This window comes from Adiantum capillus-veneris, chromosome 6 (genome assembly GCF_014529385.1).
Source record: "Adiantum capillus-veneris isolate H3 chromosome 6, ASM1452938v2, whole genome shotgun sequence".
NCBI lineage: Eukaryota > Viridiplantae > Streptophyta > Polypodiopsida > Polypodiales > Pteridaceae > Adiantum > Adiantum capillus-veneris.
Window position 1 is genome coordinate 173678126 of NC_140936.1, and position 19387 is coordinate 173697512.

The 19387-nt window shown below is 42.1% G+C and overlaps 3 pseudogenes; all 3 read left to right on the forward strand.

Moving 5' to 3' along the window:
- The first annotated feature begins 2570 nt into the window (after window positions 1-2570).
- LOC147456745 (uncharacterized) lies at window positions 2571-4523 on the forward strand (annotated as a pseudogene).
- A 2415-nt stretch (window positions 4524-6938) lies between these two features.
- On the forward strand, window positions 6939-9550 carry LOC147456746 (uncharacterized; annotated as a pseudogene).
- A 1766-nt stretch (window positions 9551-11316) lies between these two features.
- On the forward strand, window positions 11317-18306 carry LOC147456747 (uncharacterized; annotated as a pseudogene).
- Window positions 18307-19387: the final 1081 nt, after the last annotated feature.

Here is a 19387-nt window from a genome sequence, read left to right on the forward strand (position 1 = left end):
CCCGACCATGAAATTATAAGAAGTTGATGCTTAAATTATGCGATTGGGAATTCACGTTTTCATCATCTTTTGTAAAATCAAGTTCACCGCGGAGGCACTCATAAATGGCTCTACCATAATTCTTGGCGGACAAGCCCAATTTTGGCTTGATTGTATATCCCAATAGGGGACGTCCATATTTATTTAGTTTATCCCTTTCCACCTGAATACCGTGAGGGGGGCCTAGAAAAGTTTTGGAATAAGCGGGAGGAATTCGTAAGTCTTCCAGACGCAAGGCGCGTAGGGCCTTAAAACGGGCTCCATGAAAATACATCCCGCTCAACCGAATGAAAATAATAGCTAGTTGGCCAAAATGCGTACTAAATATCTTACGGGATATATCCTCCAAGTCATTGGTATGACTATCAAAATCATGGGCATCGGCGTGTAGGTTCCAAATCCATGTAGTGGTACTGGGACCCTTAGCTAAATTTCTTGCGAAATGTCCAGGCTGAGCCCACTTCTCGAAAGAATTTTTTACAGGATCCTTCTCTACCATAATTTTGACTTCTGGTTCTGGCGAACGAATAGTCATTGGGACTCTCCTTTTTTCGAGCAGGGATAGCAACAACCTACCAACAGGAGATATAAAATTTCTGAGAATTGGGGGTTTCATTAACATGCAAGAATCTATTACTTCCCTTCAAATTTGAAAGTTGAACGTCTATAGTGAAGAGATCATGTGGGATAGGCTTTCGGTGGTGTTATTAAACGGCTTAGCGGCGCCTGATGGACTTGATAAGTAATACTAATTGGGGGGGGGGGGGGGGGGGTCGACGTCTGAGAACCAAAAAGTTTTACTTACTTTGACTTCCCTATTTAGGAAGTCACGCTACTGTCGTACTGTTGTTCCAACTCTCCCACCGATGAGACGGGGAGAAGCGTCCCGTAATTTTCAGCCAATTCTGTGCTTCGGCATAATTGTCGAGGGAAAGTGCTATTGCCCGTCGCCAATACTCAGCAGCCTGATCAAACCAAGCTTCCAAAATTTCTAAATCTCCTTGTATAAATGGCATGTTCCCCTCGACAAGAATGGATGATTCCTTTCCCAGTAATCTCCTCCTTCAGAACCGAACTTGGGGGTTTCCCACCCCATACGGCTCATATGACTGCACTCCCACCCTTTGGGTGAGGGATGAATCCTACTCCCGAGGTGAGGTGTGGGAAAACTAAAAATAGCCAAGTTTTCAATTCTATTCGTTCCAAATAAAACCTTTTCCGTACTCACAGCTATTGGGAAGAGAATAACAATCTCCCCCGTCACTAACTACCCTATCTCAACATGGATCTTTCAAAATGAGAGAAATTTTTTCCTTTGGGATTTGGTACTACGCCGTGTCTCGCCACTTAGTGCTTTTTCAACTGCCTCTTCTACAGAAACGAGTTGCATAAATCTTTGATGAGCCAGCTTCATTGTATCGATCCAGATTTTCAATGAGAAATCCTTACGACGCTGCATCCCCTTATTTAGTTAAATTATCCATAGGAAGGTTAGGCCGGTTACCTCCTCCGAACTCGGATTGTTTGGAAGGGGTCTAAATCCCGCAGCTCGTGGCAACTCCCGTCTAGAAAGATACTTGGGGGAAGCCTTTTCCTTATCGGTTGATTGATCATGAACCGAGGAGTCCCGAGGTGTAGATAGTCGCACGTGGTGGCAGATCACAACCATATTATTAAAAGCTTGTGGCAAAAAGGAATTACGCTTCGGCGCTTGAAAGTAGTATTCCAAAGCTTTTGCATGGTTACCATTACTGGTATGAATAGGACCTATATTGTGGGGTATGTAACTTCGGTCGTAAGAATCAATCTCCAAACGCATGGCTTTGTAGTAACTTCCCGAAGCTTCTGCATATTCTCCCTCTGATTGGGCCGACATCCGTTACGGTTGCTTACGCAGAAAAGCCCCGATTCAAAACCGCACGTGAAACTTCTATATCATACGGCTCCTCCTGCCCAATTTAATTTACGAGGAAGCAATTTGAGAAGTTTCACTACTCCTGCTCTTGATAAGATTTCTAACCAGGCGGGGGTTAGTGTCTGACAAAATCGGTATCTAACCATCCTTCTTACAAGGAGTTTCTTTTTTTATTGGATCGATTGCGTTGCCGTCAATGAATTAGTGGTAGCTAAACTCCCTGGCAATTTCTTCGTTCCCAACGCTTTGTTTCTCAGAGGATTATTCACCCCGACAATCTCCGATGATCTACGGGATATCCAAAATACAAACGGGATGGTTGCTTGTTACCCCAATCGCAATTAGTCGTTATCGCGACTCCGGAGTTGTCGAAAACGCATAACATTTTTTGAATTAAGAGATTGACGAAGAGTTTGTATTGCCGATTTCTCTAGTGGTGTATACCCCCTCCACGCTTACTCCTAAGATTTCCAGGTATAGCCAATTAACAGGTTTAACCTCCTGCTTGCTCGATACCTCGATCCGCGGGAGACGGGAGCCGTAGCTTGCGGGGCTACATCAATCGTGGATACGCAACCGAAGGATTTGTTCGGCATTCGAAAAACACCTTTCTCAAATGTGGGCTTTTCAAATTGAGAGTTTTCTCCAATTAAGTGGGAATAGTGCTAAATTACCTCCCTTCTCGAATCGCACCATCCCTGTAGTATATAGAAGCTTCCCTCTCCCTCTTAGTAGTAGGTAGAATTCGTATCAGAATATCCGCTAGAATTGTGAAAGTTTTATCAATAAAATTATCATTTCTCTGCGACCTAGGCATAATCAAAATTACTCCTTGTTTTCTTTTTATTACTTCACCTATTACTAATCCGTCAGTTGAAATTACGGAAGAAAGGTAAGAAATCTATTTGGAGTGCTGCGTCTGAAGAAAAAGTCTGACAAAGCGGATGTCCCAAAGGAAGGAGAGGAGGAGATTCCAGGAGTGGATCCAAAGAAGGAACCGGATGTAGAGAAGGAACACGGTTCTGTATCTTCGCTTCGTAGTCATTTAACTTCTGCCTCTGCAAGCATCAAGAGGAAGAAGTGGAGAGTCACAGATCCAGCAAAGATTGCTCCAAAATTCTTCCACAAAGATTTGTTTGCTGACAACTTCACGTTAGTGGAGATTGTTGATGTTCCTGTGGGATGCCACTTTCTCGTTCAAGACAAGTTCGAGGGGAATGTTCTGGATGAAAAGGAAACAACTCAGGCTAGGTGGAGATGGTTTAATAAATTCCTGGAAGCAGAACATGCATATTGCAAGGCAGAAACTGAGCGGCAAGCATTTCCTGTGCATTTTGCATTTTTGGATGGTGTGTAGAAGTTCACAAAACCCTCCAGGAAGGACGTGGAAATTCACAATCAACGCTGTGCTGGGTTGAAGCGGAAGTGGTCTTATGAGGAACTGATGGTAGGGAGCAAGAAAAGGAAGGTTGATGATGAGGAGAATTTAGGATGCTACATTAATCCAGACCCGGAGGATGTACGGGAACCATTTGGGACGAGTCGGTCTGATGGTGATAATCAGGGACTGTCTCTCTTTCCAGAGGAAGCTGCTGAGCTGTTGGGTGACTTGCAAGAGGATGCTGATGTGGCAACAGGCTTTGCTGATGGAGTTCTTCATGTCAGTGATGACAGACCGCGGGAGAAGGCTGCCTCCAAGTCTAATATCATCTTCAATCCAGACAGAGTTGTATGTGTGTTGGAACGCAAGTTTCTCGAAGACAAACATAAATGGAATGCTCGATTTCAAGGTGGTTTTTATGTAGTTAAGCATGCTATGGTTAACTTGTCAAGGGGGCATGGTAGATTTATGTATGTCTTGGCTATGGCCTCATCCACGTGGTCGTATGGTATTCTTGTTCCAGAAGGGTATGTGCAGATTAGAGATGGGAGGATTGATATGAATTCTATGGCTGAGTTTAAAAGGCACAAGGGAATCACAGGCATGAAGAGAACAGATGTTGAAGAACTACATGTGAAATTCAAGAAGGGCACTGAATTTTACAGGAAGAATTATCGTGACAATCGGCAGGCAAGTTATGCAGATGGCCCTATGCTCGTTGGCACCTACTACTTGAGCTCCCAATGGTTTTCTTTGCCCAAGGTTGAATATGGTAATGGGCAAGTTGAAGGGGTACACAGGTTGTTCGATGGCTTGATGAGACTCGTTCTTGGTGATTGTGTGTTCGACTTACATGTGAAATTCAAGAAGGGCACTGAATTTTACAGGAAGAATTATCGTGACAATCGGCAGGCAAGTTATGCGGATGGCCCTATGCTCGTTGGCACCTACTACTTGAGCTCCCAATGGTTTTCTTTGCCCAAGGTTGAATATGGTAATGGGCAAGTTGAAGGGGTATGCAGGTTGTTCGATGGCTTGATGAGACTCGTTCTTGGTGATTGTGTGTTCGACTTGAAGGATGAAGACTATAAGCAGCGGTGGCAGTTGAGGGAGAAAATGTTGACAGAAGAGACTTATGTTTGGTATGGGTCGGAGCAAGAGGTGTGCACTTGTGATTGGCGCATGTGACATGTTTAACAGGTTGAATATATACCCCTGTCTATTTGTTGTACGTGTGTTATGCGTTTGCTTGTTTGGATGTGTGCATTTATTGCCTGATAGTACTTCATAGATTATTTGTATTTTTGGATTTGTTGATACTACATTTATTTCTTGATAATGCTTATCCTTGTATATTTTTATTTCTTTATCCTGCATTTATTTCTTGATAAAACTTATTCTTTGTGTGTGTTGTTTGTGTGGTGTGTGTGTGTGTGTGTGTGTGTGTGTGTCGGAGAGAGAGAGAGAGAGAGAGAGAGAGAGAGAGAGAGAGAGAGAGAGAGAGGCTTGTTACATGGTTGTTTTCTGGTTGTTTTATAGGAATGTTTCTTTACCAATTGTCCGTGTGAACGCATCCTGATGGAAGGCAGCTGTCTGCAATGCCCGCTCTCCTGAGTCCCTCTCTCAGCTAGGATTGTGATGCACAGTTGGCGTTTAAGCCTTGCACTTGTGAACGGTCCGCCTCTGACATAGTAACCAGTGACTGCCTTCTAATCTGTGTCTTGAGAGGCATGTTAGCGTTCTAACATCTCTATGTCTTGTAGGCATTAAGCAAATGGAGTATCTTGAAACATGTTAACTCAGTTTAAATTTTAATTTTTGTTTGCTGCTATGGTGCTACACATTTAAATGTGAGTATTTAAACATGAAAGTGAGCAACACATAAAAAAACAGGGTAATATGTTCTAAGCAAAATTTTCTTTTCATTGATATGCACAGCATGCACAAATGTTATAATAATTCCTCTATTGTTGTTTTGCCCCTTTATCTTTTCTTTTGAATTCATATGGACACATGTATGTGGGCGCATGCATATTTGTGCGAATGCGTATGCAAGCACACGTATGTAGGTTTGTATGTGGCCCACACATGTAGTGGTTTGGGTGTGTAATGAAGTAGCCCAACAATGAGAATGAGCTGCCCATGCCCAATGTTTAGACGTAAGTGCAAGCTGGGGGAGCTCGAAGCCTGTGCCACTTGTACTGCTGCCCACAATCAATGTTGCTGGCAGATAAATCACAAGTGCAAGTGGTAAACATGCCTCACACACACGGGAAGAGCTGGACATATATAACCTTTCATTTCATCTCTAGAGAGAGACAGCAAGCAAAGCAAAACCTTATGAAGAGAGAAAAAGATGGTTGTGTGCTGGGTGTAAATTCCTAACTTTTTAGGAGGTTCTCCTTATGTGCTTTGGTTTTGGTTTTTGGCCCATTGGAAAATGCAAAAAGAGTCGGGTAATAGATAGTTCTTAAAGCTATATAGAGTGGATGGACTATGGATGGATTTAGATAGTTCTTAAAGCTATAGACAATAGATGGACTATGGATGGATAGACAAAAAAATATTGATAGATAGATGGAAAGCTAGGTAGGTAGATGAGGTAAGACTTATAGATAGATAGGCATATGAATAGGTAGAGACATAGGTAGAGAAATATATATATAGGTAGAGCGAAGTAGGTTGTTGCTATCCCTGCTCGAAAAAAGGAGAGTCCCAATGACTATTCGTTCGCCAGAACCAGAAGTCAAAATTATGGTAGAGAAGGATCCTGTAAAAAATTCTTTCGAGAAGTGGGCTCAGCCTGGACATTTCGCAAGAAATTTAGCTAAGGGTCCCAGTACCACTACATGGATTTGGAACCTACACGCCGATGCCCATGATTTTGATAGTCATACCAATGACTTGGAGGATATATCCCGTAAGATATTTAGTACGCATTTTGGCCAACTAGCTATTATTTTCATTCGGTTGAGCGGGATGTATTTTCATGGAGCCCGTTTTAAGGCCCTACGCACCTTGCGTCTCGAAGACTTACGAATTCCTCCCGCTTATTCCAAAACTTTTCTAGGCCCCCCTCACGGTATTCAGGTGGAAAGGGATAAACTAAATAAATATGGACGTCCCCTATTGGGATATACAATCAAGCCAAAATTGGGCTTGTCCGCCAAGAATTATGGTAGAGCCATTTATGAGTGCCTCTGCGGTGGACTTGATTTTACAAAAGATGATGAAAACGTGAATTCCCAATCGCATAATTTAAGCATCAACTTCTTATAATTTCATGGTCGGGGGCAAGAATAAATATTTGAGGCCGAGCAAATTTGGGCAGTTTATGATGATGATGATGGGTTGTCTCGTGTTCTATGCCCGTAGTGAGTGACGAAGTGATCTATGGATGTGTGGCTAAAACAATCTCTAAAGATGTATATACACACATGGGTTAAGTAAGGTTACCACGCATTGTTTGGAAACCTTGTAGGCGTCCGGTGAACCGGTTGAGGTAATATCATATTACAGTGTCGCCTAACCCTACATCACAAAAGGCATCAAACCCTAACATCCTCTCTCTCGTTCTGTGTAGCGCGATCGAGCGCAGTTAGCATGGGGACGTGCTTTCCTTACCGAATGAAGCCTGATCTAGGAAATCTCACGGAGGAGGGCGTGCAACGTCTGAAAAAAAAGCAGCGTACGTATTTTCTTGTTGCTTTTCCCTCACTGGATGTGTTTTCTTGGCTGCTTATTTGATTCTTCTGGCTTGCAGTTCAGGATTTACTCACAAGATCTGGTCTGCCAAAGTCTGGGAATGTGCGGGATCTTCAAGATCGAGTGCTGCGTATGAAGAAAAAGTCTGACAAAGCGGATGTCCCAAAGGAAGGAGAGGAGTAGATTCCAGGAGTGGATCCAAAGAAGGAACCGGATGTAGAGAAGGAACACAGTTCTGTATCTTCGCTTCGTAGTCATTTAACTTCTGCCTCTGCAAGCATCAAGAGGAAGAAGTGGAGAGTCACAGATCCAGCAAAGATTGCTCCAAATTTCTTCCACAAAGATTTGTTTGCTGCCAACTTCCCGTTAGTGGAGATTGTTGATGTTCCTGTGGGATGCCACTTTCCCGTTCAAGACAAGTTCGAGGGGAATGTTCTGGATGAAAACGAAGTAGCTCAGGCTAGGTGGAGATGGTTTAATAAATTCCTGGAAGCAGAACATGCATATTGCAAGGCAGAAACTGAGCGGCAAGCATTTCCTGTGCATTTTGTATTTTTGGATAGTGTGTGGAAGTTCACAAAACCCTCCAGGAAGGACGTGGAAATTCACAATCAACGCTGTGCTGGGTTGAAGCGGAAGTGGTCTTATGAGGAACTGATGGTAGGGAGCAAGAAAAGGAAGGTTGATGATGAGGAGAATTTAGGATGCTACATTAATCCAGACACGGAGGATGTATAGGAACCATTTGGGACCAGTCGGTCTGATGGTGATAATCAGGGACTGTCTCTCTTTCCAGAGGAAGCTGCTGAGCTGTTGGGTGACTTGTTGTTGGAGCTATATATGGCTCACTCTACTGAACTTGGTCTCACCTATATACTTGTATCTTGTCCTCAATATGAATCAGTCTTTGGGAGCGTATATGGTGTGTCTCTTGTCTCGTCTCTCTCTCTTTCTCTCTACATCTCAACATGGTATCAGAGCGGTAACGATGACGCGCCGATTCAATTCATGGTGACAACAGTATGTGTATGCGATTCGCATGTAAGATTCAAAATTGTTACAAATTTTATTTTTGAGCGTTGATTCTTGTTAACTGTGGTTGTTTTGTGTTAAGAAGAATATGATTAGTGTTTTATGTGGCGTTTATTTATAATCAATCTAATCGTTGATTACGTTTTCTTGTTAATGACACCCTGAACTTCATCTCAATTTTTCTTGCTGTTCTGCTCAAAATTTGGAGAAACGGAAAAAGCGCAATGACATTTTTCATCCAAAACTTGTTCGTCTCCTCGAGCTCTTCGATTTGAGTTCTAGGTTTGCGTCAATCGGAGTTCGCAACAGAAAGTTATGCTGTTTTTACTGCAATAGGCCACCTTTCCCCGAGCTGCGATATTTCATTAGTGAAACCTCTGATTTTATTTTATGACTTTAGGCGATGAAGTGGCAAGTAATTTGCGGGTATCCGTTTCACTAAGTACCCCTCGAAATAGGGGTGAAACGTGACGGAAGCTTCCGACACCAATTAAAATCTCATTCCACTTATCACTCGACTACTGCTCTCTTCCGAGTTATTCTCCAAATAGATTTCTTACCTTTCTTCCGTAATTTCAACTGACGGATTAGTAATAGGTGAAGTAATAAAAAGAAAACAAGGAGTAATTTTGATTATGCCTAGGTCGCACAGAAATGATAATTTTATTGATAAAACTTTCACAATTCTAGCGGATATTCTGATACAAATTCTACCTACTACTAAGAGGGACAGGGAAGCTTCTATATACTACAGGGATGGTGCGATTCGAGAAGGGAGGTAATTTAGCACTATCCCCACTTAATTGGAGAAAACTCTCAATTTGAAAAGCCCACATTTGAGAAAGGTGTTTTTCGAATGCCGAACAAATCCTTCGGTTGCGTATCCACGATTGATGTAGCCCCGCAAGCTACGGCTCCCGTCTCCCGCGGATCGAGGTATCGAGCAAGCAGGAGGTTAAACCTGTTAATTGGTGATACCTGGAAATCTTAGGAGTAAGCGTGGAGGGGGTATACACCACTAGAGAAATCGGCAATACAAACTCTTCGTCAATCTCTTAATTCAAAAAATGTTATGCGTTTTCGACAACTCCGGAGTCGCGATAACGACTAATTGCGATTGGGGTAACAAGCAACCATCCCGTTTGTATTTTGGATATCCCTTAGATCATCGGAGATTGTCGGGGTGAATAATCCTCTGAGAAACAAAGCGTTAGGAATGAAGAAATTGCCAGGGATTTTAGCTACCACTAATTCATTGACGGCAACGCAATCGATCCAATAAAAAAAGAAACTCCTTGTAAGAAGGATGGTTAGATACCGATTTTGTGAGACACTAACCCCCGCCTGGTTAGAAATCTTATCAAGAGCAGGAGTAGTGAAACTTCTCAAATTGCTTCCTCGTAAATTAAATTGGGCAGGAGGAGCCGTATGATACAGAAGTTTCACGTGCGGTTTTGAATCGGGGCTTTTCTGCGTAAGCAACCGTAACGGATGTCGGCCCAATCAGAGGGAGAATATGCAGAAGCTTCGGGAAGTTACTACAAAGCCATGCGTTTGGAGATTGATTCTTACGACCGAAGTTACATACCCCACAATATAGGTCCTATTCATACCAGTAATGGTAACCATGCAAAAGCTTTGGAATACTACTTTCAAGCGCCGAAGCGTAATTCCTTTTTGCCACAAGCTTTTAATAATATGGCTGTGATCTGCCACCACGTGCGACTATCTACACCTCGGGACTCCTCGGTTCATGATCAATCAACCGATAAAAAAAAGGCTTCCCCCAAGTATCTTTCTAGACGGGAGTTGCCACGAGCTGCGGGATTTAGCCCCCTTCCAAACAATCCGAGTTCGGAGGAGGTAATCGGCCTAACCTTCCTATGGATAATTTAACTAAATAAGGGGATGCAGCGTCGTAAGGATTTCTCATTGAAAATCTGGATCGATACAATGAAGCTGGCTCATCAAAGATTTATGCAACTCGTTTCTGTAGAAGAGGCAGTTGAAAAAGCACTAAGTGGCGAGACACGGCGTAGTACCAAATCCCAAAGGAAAAAAATTCTCTCATTTTGAAAGATCCATGTTGAGATAGGGTAGTTAGTGACGGGAGAGATTGTTATTCTCTTCCCAATAGCTGTGAGTACGGAAAAGGTTTTATTTGGAACGAATAGAATTGAAAACATGGCTATTTTTAGTTTTCCCACACCTCACCTCGGGAGTAGGATTCATCCCTCACCCAAAGGGTGGGAGTGCAGTCATATGAGCCGTATGGGGTGGGAAACCCCCAATTCTCAGAAATTTTATATCTCCTGTCGGTAGGTTGTTGCTATCCCTGCTCGAAAAAAGGAGAGTCCCAATGACTATTCGTTCGCCAGAACCAGAAGTCAAAATTATGGTAGAGAAGGATCCTGTAAAAAATTCTTTCGAGAAGTGGGCTCAGCCTGGACATTTCGCAAGAAATTTAGCTAAGGGTCCCAGTACCACTACATGGATTTGGAACCTACACGCCGATGCCCATGATTTTGATAGTCATACAAATGACTTGGAGGATATATCCCGTAAGATATTTAGTACGCATTTTGGCCAACTAGCTATTATTTTCATTCGGTTGAGCGGGATGTATTTTCATGGAGCCCGTTTTAAGGCCCTACGCGCCTTGCGTCTGGAAGACTTACGAATTCCTCCCGCTTATTCCAAAACTTTTCTAGGCCCCCCTCACGGTATTCAGGTGGAAAGGGATAAACTAAATAAATATGGACGTCCCCTATTGGGATGTACAATCAAGCCAAAATTGGGCTTGTCCGCCAAGAATTATGGTAGAGCCATTTATGAGTGCCTCCGCGGTGGACTTGATTTTACAAAAGATGATGAAAACGTGAATTCCCAATCGCATAATTTAAGCATCAACTTCTTATAATTTCATGGTCGGGGGCAAGAATAAATATTTGAGGCCGAGCAAATTTGGGCGGTTTATGATGATGATGATGGGTTGTCCCGTGTTCTATGCCCGTAGTGAGTGACGAAGTGATCTATGGATGTGTGGCTAAAACAATCTCTAAAGATGTATATACACACATGGGTTAAGTAAGGTTACCACGCATTGTTTGGAAAACTTGTAGGCGTCCGGTGAACCGGTTGAGGTAATATCATATTACAGTGTCGCCTAACCCTACATCACAAAAGGCATCAAAACCTAACATCCTCTCTCTCGTTCTGTGTAGCGCGATCGAGCGCAGTTAGCATGGCGAAGTGCTTTCCTTACCGAATGAAGCCTGATCTGGGAAATCTCACGGAGGAGGGCGTGCAACGTCTGAAAAAAAAGCAGCGTACGTATTTTCTTGCTGCTTTTCCCTCACTGGATGTGTTTTCCTGGCTGCTTATTTGATTCTTTTGTCTTGCAGTTCAGGATTTACTCACAAGATCTCGTCTGCCAAAGTCTGGGAATGTGCGGGATCTTCAAGATCGAGTGCTGCGTCTGAAGAAAAAGTCTGACAAAGCGGATGTCCCAAAGGAAGGAGAGGAGGAGATTCCAGGAGTGGATCCAAAGAAGGAACCGGATGTAGAGAAGGAACACAGTTCTGTATCTTCGCTTCGTAGTCATTTAACTTCTGCCTCTGCAAGCATCAAGAGGAAGAAGTGGAGAGTCACAGATCCAGCAAAGATTGCTCCAAATTTCTTCCACAAAGATTTGTTTGCTGCCAACTTCCCGTTAGTGGAGATTGTTGATGTTCCTGTGGGATGCCACTTTCCCGTTCAAGACAAGTTCGAGGGGAATGTTCTGGATGAAAACGAAGTAGCTCAGGCTAGGTGGAGATGGTTTAATAAATTCTTGGAAGCAAAACATGCATATTGCAAGGCAAAAACTGAGCGGCAAGCATTTCCTGTGCATTTTGCATTTTTGGATGGTGTGTGGAAGTTCACAAAACCCTCCAGGAAGGACGTGGAAATTCACAATCAACGCTGTGCTGGGTTGAAGCGGAAGTGGTCTTATGAGGAACTGATGGTAGGGAGCAAGAAAAGGAAGGTTGATGATGAGGAGAATTTAGGATGCTACATTAATCCAGACACGGAGGATGCACAGGAACCATTTGGGACCAGTCGGTCTGATGGTGATAATCAGGGACTGTCTCTCTTTCCAGAGGAAGCTGCTGAGCTGTTGGGTGACTTGCTATTGGAGCTATATATGGCTCACTCTGCTGAACTTGGTCTCACCTATATATTTGTATCTTGTCCTCAATATGAATCAGTCTTTGGGAGCGTATATGGTGTGTCTCTTGTCTCGTCTCTCTCTCTTTCTCTCTACATCTCAACATGGTATCAGAGCGGTAACGATCACGCGCCGATTCAATTCATGGTGACAACAGTATGTGTATGCGATTCGCATGTAAGATTCAAAATTGTTACAAATTTTATTTTTGAGCGTTGATTCTTGTTAACTGTGGTTGTTTTGTGTTAAGAAGAATATGATTAGTGTTTTATGTGGCATTTATTTATAATCAATCTAATCGTTGATTACGTTTTCTTGTTAATGACACCCTGAACTTCATCTCAATTTTTCTTGCTGTTCTGCTCAAAATTTGGAGAAACGAAAAAAGCGCAATGGCTTTTTCCATCCAAAACTTGTTCGTCTCTTCGAGCTCTTCGATTTGAGTTCTAGATTTGCGTCAATCGGAGTTCGCAGCAGAAAGTTATGCTGTTTTTACTGCAATAGAGCTTGACGCAGCTTTCTTCGTCCTACTTCTTCGTGAAGCGTCCGCGATCGTTTTTCTTATTTTGGTGTTAACTTTTTCGAGAAGATTTAGCTTTTTGCTATTCGTATTGTGGCCGTCAATCTTGCATCTCACGCCACTCTATTTTGAGGACTCGTTTATTATTAACGTCTCCTTTACCCTGTCTTTTTTGGGTGACGTCTCTCACATCTTTGGACGTTCCTTGAGCATCCTTCTTACGTTTATCGTTGACAGAACGCAGTACTCATATCTCTCTCATTCTCAATTGCGGCCGTCACCATATATGGTGTGCAGATTCTGCGATCTTATCTTATACGTCTTCTCGCAACAAGATATGGCTATGAATATTCTCGTCAACGGCTTTCCTTCTGGCCAACGTTCTGTTCCTCCTTTCCAAGGTCAAGGATTTCCAGGCTGGAAAGCAAAGATGTTGTTAATTCTTGAAGGCGATGAACTCTCCGATGTTGTTCTTGGAAATCGTGTTTGTCCGCCTCAGCCTGTTGATACGGATAATGATAACGTGCTTATCACTGAAGGACCTATATTTGAAGATTGGAATGTTGCCTATACGGATTGGCAACGACGTGATAAAGCAGCTCGTCGGTATATTCTTTCTGCTCTTACTGATTCCCTTTTGCTTGATATGTATGAACTGCCTACTTCCCATGACGTATGGAAGTACCTTATTGCAAACTTTCAGAAGAAATCTGTTACAGAAATACTTTATTTGAGAGGGTTGCTTAACAAGTTACAATATGAAGTTGGTACTGCCATGACGGGACATATTGAGTCTTTCAAATCTATTATTAATCAACTTGCTGCTGCCGGTGATCCTGTTCCACAAAAGCAACTGATTACACTTCTCCTTGATACGGTGAAGGACTCTTCTTATGATAACATTATTACTATTCTCTCTAATAAAGATGGTCTTGATTTCGACCAAGCTTGCATGTCTTTAATTGAATACTCTCAACGTCAAGAACGTCGGAATGCTGGTCACGATACAGCTATGATTTCACAAGAGGAGACTGAGTCACAACAGATGGAACGTGCTTTTTATGCTCGAAGGCGTCCATTTCAATGAGGAAACCGCAGAGGTGGCCGTCGCGGTAATATTTTCTCTCATCTCAAATTTCCTAATAAGCAATGTTCTTACTGCAACAGAAATGGCCATACTGAAGATGATTATTGGGCACGTCAATATGATGAAGAACACAATATTACCACAAAACAACCACGTTTATCTAGAGACTCTTCTTCTTCTTCTTGTGAATATTGCGGACGATCTGATCATCCCACTCATATGTGCTATAAGCGTCGATTCGACACAGATCGGAATAGAGCATATGCTACTGAACATCGAAACAACATTGTACCAGAAACAAGCTGCGTCCTATGTTCAGTTGCTCCAGACAGAATACTTCATGTACGTGATGGATCACTTTTTATTGTCGATTCTGGTGCTACAGGAAATATGATATATCAGTCTAAGTGGCTCCATAACTATCATCCACTGCCAGTTCAACGTGTTTTTTATCTTGCTCATGATACTACTTGTCAAGTAAAGGGTATTGGAAACTTATATCTTGGTACCTTATCTTCTTCCACTCGAATTTTGCGAGGAGTATTACATGTACCAGATCTTCAACGTAATCTTCTTTCAGTTGCTAGACTTGTTGATCTTGGTCTGTTTGTTGGATTTGATTATACCAAACGCCGAATTGAGAAAGATGGACAGACTATAGCCACTGCTCCTCGAAACGGTAATTTATTTGAACTCTCTCTCAACGATGCTGTAGCAAATATTGTCACTGCTCCAGGTGATCATGATTGCAAAGTATGGCATCACCGTTTTGTTCATGCTGATTTCTCAAAACTCCTTGATCTTCAACGTCGTGATCTTGTTCATGGCATGGATCTTAAAGCCCATCCCCATATGGGAATTTGTGAATTTTGTGCTCTTGGGAAACACAATCGTAAACCCTTTCCTCTTTCAAATACAACTCATTCTCATGACATCTTGGATCTTGTTCATACTGATATATGTGGACCTCTACCTTCTTCGAGATCACAATATCGCTACTTCATTACTTTCATTGATGATTTCTCAAGGTATACGACTGTATTTCTACTTAGACAAAAATCTGAAGCCTTATCTGTTTTCAAACAATTCCACAAGGCTGCGGAACTTCAAACTGGTCGTCGCCTTAAGAAGCTTCGTAGTGACAATGGAGGCAAATATGTTTCTCGAGAGTTTGTGAGTTACTGTGCTGACACTGGAATTCATCATGAACACACTATTCCATATTCGCCTCAACAGAATGGTGTTGCTGAACGAAAGAATCGCACTATTCTCAATGCTGTAAGATGTATGCTGATTCATTCTGGCTTATCTCGTGTTTTCTGGGCTGAAGCTACTTTGACAGCAACATTTATTCAGAATCATCTTCCTACTACTGCACCCTCTGGTAAGATACCCATCACAGCATGGACAGGTGACATTCCTTCTGTATCTCATTTTCGAACCTTTGGATGTATTGCTTATATTCATGTTCCCAAAGAAACACGAACAAAGCTTGATGCTCCTGGTCTTAAAGTTATTTTTATTGGATATTCTGACACTTCCAAAGGCTACAAATTCTATGACCCTTCCTCCAAGAAAGTAACTGTGAATTGTGATGCTACTTTTAACGAACAGCTTATGGGAGGCTCATGGTCCATGGATGATTCTGATGATACTAAATCATTGCTTCAGGCTTTTCCATTTCTTTCAGAAGATGAAACACTTTCTATAGAGCAACTTTCCTCCTCACAACCATCCATTCCAAAGGTTGCCAATGATGATATTGATATTTTTGTTGATCTGCCTATTGATTTTGAACATGGCTCATGTCATGTTTATGATGACGATATTGCTGATAATGCTTTTTCTACTTCTGAAGATCCCGTTACTTATGATGAAGCTATCTCTTCACCACAAAAGGATCAATGGCAAGAGGCTATGGAAGCAGAGTACGATTCTCTTATCTCTAAAGGTACATGGATACTAACTGAATTACCTCCTGGTCGTACAGCTATTAAATGTAAGTGGGTGTATAAAACAAAAGTAAAAGCAGATGGATCTTTTGACAAGTTCAAGGCGCGTTTAGTTGCAAAAGGTTACTCCCAAGTAGCTGGTGTTGATTATCAAGAGACTTTTTCACCAGTTGTTCGCATTACAAGTGTTCGAGTTTTATTGGCATTTGCTGTTCAATTTGATTTAGAAGCTCATCAAATGGATATGCGAACTGCCTTTCTTAATGGTGACTTGGAAGAGGAAATTTATATGGAACAACCAGAAGGGTTTGTTATTCCAGGTAAAGAAGACCTTGTTGCTCAACTCCATAAGGCACTATATGGTCTCAAACAAGCTTCGCGATCCTGGTATACAAAATTTGATCTTTTTCTCACCTCTAAAGGATTCATCTCTTGCTCGTCAGACTCCAACTTATACATAAAACGCCAAGGTAGCAGTTTTGTGATTCTTGCTCTTTATGTGGATGATACCATCCTTGTTTCCAATGATTTGGGATTTCTTCAGCAAGTGAAAAATTTATTGTCTTCTGCATTCGATATGGTGGATCTTGGAGAGATTCACTCTTGTCTTGGCATTCAAATCCAACGGAACCGTACAAAAGGTATTTTATTCCTTCGACAGTCGAAGTTTATTGCAGATACTATTCAAAAATTTGGTATGGAATCTGCACATTCAGCCAACACACCTTGTCTTGCGAGCTCTACGAAGAATACTTCTGACAATGGCGGTCAACTTGTCACAAATCAACCTTATGCTAACTTGATTGGATGTCTTCAGTTTGTTGGCATGAACACTCGTCCTGATATTCTGTTCGCTGCTAACTATCTTGGACAACATCTTGCATGTCCTTCTCTTAAGCATTGGTCTGCTGCAAAGCGTGTATTGAAATACTTGAAAGGCACTACAGATTTTGGTTTAGTCTATCGACGACAACTCACATCGGATTCTATGCAATCTCTTTCTCTTTTGGGTTACACAGATGCAGACTGGGCAAGCTCACATTTATCTATGCGATCTACTAGTGAAATTGCTTCTTTATAAATGGTTGTCTTGTTTCTTGGACCAGCAAGAAACAACGTTGTGTTGCAGTTTCTACGACTGAGTCAGAATATGTTGCGGCATCACTTGCAGCTCGTGAGTTGATTTGGCTTCGACAAATGCTGGTTGATATTGGTCACTCTCCTCTTTCTAGCACACCCTTGCGGTGTGACAACCAAAGTGCTATTAGTCTTGCAAAAGACTATGTTCAACATAATAAGTCAAAGCACATTGCTGTCCATTATCATTATGTCAGGTATGAAGTACGCAAGGGAACCATTATGGTTGAACACTGTCCAAGTGACCAGATGATTGCAGACATTTTGACCAAAGGCCTCAATGAGTCACGTTTCATCCTCTTGCGCTCGGAGCTTGGAGTTGCTTCGGCCTCACTGTTTCTAGATTAGCTTCTTTTCTATTGTAATAGCTTTGTACATATGACATTGTAATCTTTTAGGTACCATGCACTATGCACACTCCACATTTGCACCTTGTGATATCTAAGTCAATTGAATATTTGTACATAGATGCACAATTCACTTTCACATCATCACCACTGGTTCATATTTCACATTGTATAGGGGCTTGGGTTTTTCCCTTGAACTCCCCAAGGGTTTTTTCATGCAAGGCTAGAGACCTTTGTTTGAGTGGGGGTGTTGGAGCTATATATGGCTCACTCTACTGAACTTGGTCTCACCTATATATTTGTATCTTGTCCTCAATACGAATCAGTCTTTGGGAGCGTATATGGTGTGTCTCTTGTCTTGTCTCTCTCTCTTTCTCTCTACATCTCAACACTTGCAAGAGGATGCTGATGTGGCAACAGGCTTTGCTGATGGAGTTCTTCATGTCAGTGATGACAGACCGCGGGAGAAGGCTGCCTCCAAGTCTAATATCATCTTCAATCCAGACAGAGTTGTATGTGTGTTGGAACGCAAGTTTCTCGAAGACAAGCATAAATGGAATGCTCGATTTCAAGGTGGTTTTTATGCAGTTAAGCATGCTATGGTTAACTTGTCAAGGGGGCATGGTAGATTTATGTATGTCTTGGTTATGACCTCGTCCACGTGGTCGTATGGGATTCTTGTTCCAGAAGGGTATGTGCACATTAGAGATGGGAGGATTGATATGAATTCTATGGCTGAGTTTAAAAGGCACCAGGGAATCACAGGCATGAAGAGAACGGATGTTGAAGAACTACATGTGAAATTCAAGAAGGGCACTGAATTTTACAGGAAGAATTATCGTGACGATCGACAGGCAAGTTATGCGGATGGCCCTATGCTCGTTGGCACCTACTACTTGAGCTCCCAATGGTTTTCTTTGCCCAAGGTTGAATATGGTAATGGGCAAGTTGAAGGGGTACGCAGGTTGTTCGATGGCTTGATGAGACTCATTCTTGGTGATTGTGTGTTCGACTTGAAGGATGAAGACTATAAGCAGCGGTGGGAGTTGAGGGAGAAAATGTTGACGGAAGAGACTTATGTTTGGTATGGGTCGGAGCAAGAGGTGTGCACTTGGTGATTGGCGCATGTAACATGTTTAACAGGTTGAATATATAACCCTGTCTATTTGTTGTACGTGTGTTATGCGTTTTCTTGTTTGGATGTGTGCATTTATTGCCTGATAGTACTTGATAGATTATTTGTATTTTTGGATTTGTTGATACTACATTTATTTCTTGATAATGCTTATCCTTGTATATTTTTATTTCTTTATCCTGCATTTATTTCTTGATAAAACTTATTCTTTGTGTGTGTTGTTTGTGTGGTGTGTGTGTGTGTGTGTGTGTGTGTGAGAGAGAGAGAGAGAGAGAGAGAGAGAGAGAGAGAGAGAGAGAGAGAGAGAGAGAGAGAGAGAGAGAGAGAGAGAGAGAGGCTTGTTACATGGTTGTTTTCTGGTTGTTTTTTAGGAATGTTTCTTTACCAATTGTCCGTGTGAACGCATCCTGATGGAAGGCAGCTGTCTGCAATGCCCGCTCTCCTGAGTCCCTCTCTCAGCTAGGATTGTAATGCACAGTTGGCAGTTAAGCCTTGCACTTGTGAACGGTCCGCCTCTGACATAGTAACCAGTGACTGCCTTCTAATCTGTGTCTTGACAGGCATGTTAGCATTCCAACATCTCTATGTCTTGTAGGCATTAAGCAAATGGAGTATCTTGAAACATGTTAACTCAGTTTAAATTTTAATTTTTGTTTGCTGCTATGGTGCTACGCATTTAAATGTGAGTATTTAAACATGAAAGTGAGCAACACATAACGAAACAGGGTAATATGTTCTAAGCAAAACTTTCTTTTCATTGATATGCACAGCATGCACAAATGTTATAATAATTCCTCTATTGTTGTTTTGCCCCTTTATCTTTTCTTTTGAATTCATATGGACACATGTATGTGGGCGCATGCATATTTGTGCGAATGCGTATGCAAGCACACGTATGTAGGTTTGTATGTGGCCCACACATGTAGT